This window comes from Anomalospiza imberbis, unplaced genomic scaffold, assembly GCF_031753505.1.
Source record: "Anomalospiza imberbis isolate Cuckoo-Finch-1a 21T00152 unplaced genomic scaffold, ASM3175350v1 scaffold_154, whole genome shotgun sequence".
Lineage (NCBI taxonomy): Eukaryota > Metazoa > Chordata > Aves > Passeriformes > Viduidae > Anomalospiza > Anomalospiza imberbis.
This window is the reverse complement of record NW_027099789.1, coordinates 54,589-58,429: the sequence shown is the minus strand read 5'-3', so window position 1 is coordinate 58,429 and position 3,841 is coordinate 54,589.

Below are 3,841 nucleotides of genomic sequence, written 5' to 3'. Positions count from 1 at the left end.
GCTCTACTGAGCTGTGCGCGAATTAGCCGCTTCTTCGCCTCCGAGAAGCAGAGATCGCAGTTGCATGGAAGAGGCGAAGAACGAAGCCGCAAAGAAGCGGGCTTGTGTGCGAAGCCTTCAGACTGCCGGAGGACGGTGGCTGCCGCTCTCCTGCCTCTTGAATTCACTCTCGGCAAGCAAATGGAAAGCGTTCCAGGACAACTTGCCTGGGTTTTTACTTGGTCCTGATGCGTCCCACCTTGGAAAGTCTTGCTCGTCCCCTGAGGCTCCGAGATGCACAGAAGACGGTGGCAGCTGCTGAAAAGAAGGGCAGCGGTGAGTTTGTCGAAAAGCAAGAACATAGGCAGCTGACTGTGCTTGGGAAGGAGCAGCTGCCTGGTTTTGGCAATTGCCTTCACAGCGCCCAGAAGCCCGGTGCTCTGCTGCTTTGTTTTTCGCAGTCAGTCAATTGCACACTAGTGAAGCTGAGCCAGGCTCTTCAGCTTTGCTGCTTTTGAGCATCTGTGCTCCACTTATGCTCTGTGACATCTCTCGAGGTTGTTTGCCTCGCCCAGGCTGGAAAGTGCCCGCTAGTACCTAGAGCTGGGCAGGAGAGGGCAGAGAGCACTTCCATCTGACAGCAGGTTGCAGATTTCCTCGGAAAGAGCCGTGTCCTTGGAATGTGCAGCAAATCCTCTTTCTTTGCAAACCGCGGTTAGTGTGCAGTGCAGGTACGCTCTCCCCTTGCCAAATGGAGTGGGAAAGCTTTTCGCTAAGATAGAGATGACTAGAGAAGCAGAAGCGCGGCTCCGGAGGTATCCGGAGGAAAGTGCCGCTTCCCGGCGTCTTTCGGCTTGAAGCGGCGCTCCGGAGCGCCCCGCTGGCGCTCTACTGAGCTGTGCGCGAATTAGCCGCTTCTTCGCCTCCGAGAAGCAGAGATCGCGGTTGCTTGGAAGAGGCGAAGAACGAAGCCGCAAAGAAGCAGGCTTGTGTGCGAAGCCTTCAGACTGCTGGAGGACGGTGGCTGCCGCTCTCCTGCCTCTTGAATTCACTCTCGGCAAGCGAATGGAAAGCGTTCCAGGACAACTTGCCTGGGTTTTTACTTGGTCCTGATGCGTCCCACCTTGGCAAGTCTTGCTCGTCCCCAGAGGCTCCGTGATGCACAGAAGACGGTGGCAGCTGCTGAAAAGAAGGGCAGCGGTGAGTTTGTCGACAAGCAAGAACATAGGCAGCTGACTGTGCTTGGGAAGGAGCAGCTGCCTGGTTTTGGCAATTGCCTTCACAGCGCCCAGAAGCCCGGTGCTCTGCTGCTTTGTTTTTCGCAGTCAGAGAATTGCACACTAGTGAAGCTGAGCCAGGCTCTTCAGCTTTGCTGCTTTTGAGCATCTGTGCTCCACTTATGCTCTGTGACATCTCTCGAGGTTGTTTGCCTCGGCCAGGCTGGAAAGTGCCCGCTAGTACATAGAGCTGGGCAGGAGAGGGCAGAGAGCACTTCCATCTGACAGCAGGTTGCAGATTTCCTCGGAAAGAGCCGTGTCCTTGGAATGTGCAGCAAATCCTCTTTCTTTGCAAACCGCGGTTAGTGTGCAGTGCAGGTACGCTCTCCCCTTGCCAAATGGAGTGGGAAAGCTTTTCGCAAAGATAGAGATGACTAGAGAAGCAGAAGCGCGGCTCCGGAGGTATCCGGAGGAAAGTGCCGCTTCCCGGCGTCTTTCGGCTTGAAGCGGCGCTCCGGAGCGCCCCGCTGGCGCTCTACTGAGCTGTGCGCGAATTAGCCGCTTCTTCGCCTCCGAGAAGCAGAGATCGCGGTTGCTTGGAAGAGGCGAAGAACGAAGCCGCAAAGAAACAGGCTTGTGTGCGAAGCCTTCAGACTGCTGGAGGACGGTGGCTGCCGCTCTCCTGCCTCTTGAATTCACTCTCGGCAAGCGAATGGAAAGCGTTCCAGGACAACTTGCCTGGGTTTTTACTTGGTCCTGATGCGTCCCACCTTGGAAAGTCTTGCTCGTCCCCAGAGGCTCCGAGATGCACAGAACACGGTGGCAGCTGCTGAAAAGAAGGGCAGCGGTGAGTTTGTCGACAAGCAAGAACATAGGCAGCTGACTGTGCTTGGGAAGGAGCAGCTGCCTGGTTTTGGCAATTGCCTTCACAGCGCCCAGAAGCCCGGTGCTCTGCTGCTTTGTTTTTCGCAGTCAGAGAATTGCACACTAGTGAAGCTGAGCCAGGCTCTTCAGCTTTGCTGCTTTTGAGCATCTGTGCTCCACTTATGCTCTGTGACATCTCTCGAGGTTGTTTGCCTCGGCCAGGCTGGAAAGTGCCCGCTAGTACATAGAGCTGGGCAGGAGAGGGCAGAGAGCACTTCCATCTGACAGCAGGTTGCAGATTGCCTCGGAAAGAGCCGTGTCCTTGGAATGTGCAGCAAATCCTCTTTCTTTGCAAACCGCGGTTAGTGTGCAGTGCAGGTATACTCTCCCCTTGCCAAATGGAGTGGGAAAGCTTTTCGCAAAGATAGAGATGACTAGAGAAGCAGAAGCGCGGCTCCGGAGGTATCCGGAGGAAAGTGCCGCTTCCCGGCGTCTTTCGGCTTGAAGCGGCGCTCCGGAGCGCCCCGCTGGCGCTCTACTGAGCTGTGCGCGAATTAGCCGCTTCTTCGCCTCCGAGAAGCAGAGATCGCGGTTGCTTGGAAGAGGCGAAGAACGAAGCCGCAAAGAAACAGGCTTGTGTGCGAAGCCTTCAGACTGCCGGAGGACGGTGGCTGCCGCTCTCCTGCCTCTTGAATTCACTCTCGGCAAGCGAATGGAAAGCGTTCCAGGACAACTTGCCTGGGTTCTTACTTGGTCCTGATGCGTCCCACCTTGGAAAGTCTTGCTCGTCGCCAGAGGCTCCGAGATGCACAGAACACGGTGGCAGCTGCTGAAAAGAAGGGCAGCGGTGAGTTTGTCGACAAGCAAGAACATAGGCAGCTGACTGTGCTTGGGAAGGAGCAGCTGCCTGGTTTTGGCAATTGCCTTCACAGCGCCCAGAAGCCCGGTGCTCTGCTGCTTTGTTTTTTGCAGTCAGTCAATTGCACACTACTGAAGCTGAGCCAGGCTCTTCAATTTGCTGCTTTTGAGCATCTGTGCTCCACTTATGCTCTGTGACATCTCTCGAGGTTGTTTGCCTCGCCCAGGCTGGAAAGTGCCCGCTAGTACCTAGAGCTGGGCAGGAGAGGGCAGAGAGCACTTCCATCTGACAGCAGGTTGCAGATTGCCTCGGAAAGAGCCGTGTCCTTGGAATGTGCAGCAAATCCTCTTTCTTTGCAAACCGCGGTTAGTGTGCAGTGCAGGTATACTCTCCCCTTGCCAAATGGAGTGGGAAAGCTTTTCGCAAAGATAGAGATGACTAGAGAAGCAGAAGCGCGGCTCCGGAGGTATCCGGAGGAAAGTGCCGCTTCCCGGCGTCTTTCGGCTTGAAGCGGCGCTCCGGAGCGCCCCGCTGCCGCTCTACTGAGCTGTGCGCGAATTAGCCGCTTCTTCGCCTCCGAGAAGCAGAGATCGCAGTTGCATTGAAGAGGCGAAGAACGAAGCCGCAAAGAAGCGGGCTTGTGTGCGAAGCCTTCAGACTGCCGGAGGACGGTGGCTGCCGCTCTCCTGCCTCTTGAATTCACTCTCGGCAAGCAAAGCGAAAGCGTTCCAGGACAACTTGCCTGGGTTTTTACTTGGTCCTGATGCGTCCCACCTTGGCAAGTCTTGCTCGTCCCCTGAGGCTCCGAGATGCACAGAAGACGGTGGCAGCTGCTGAAAAGAAGGGCAGCGGTGAGTTTGTCGACAAGCAAGAACATAGGCAGCTGACTGTGCTTGGGAAGGAGCAGCTGCCTGGTTTTGGC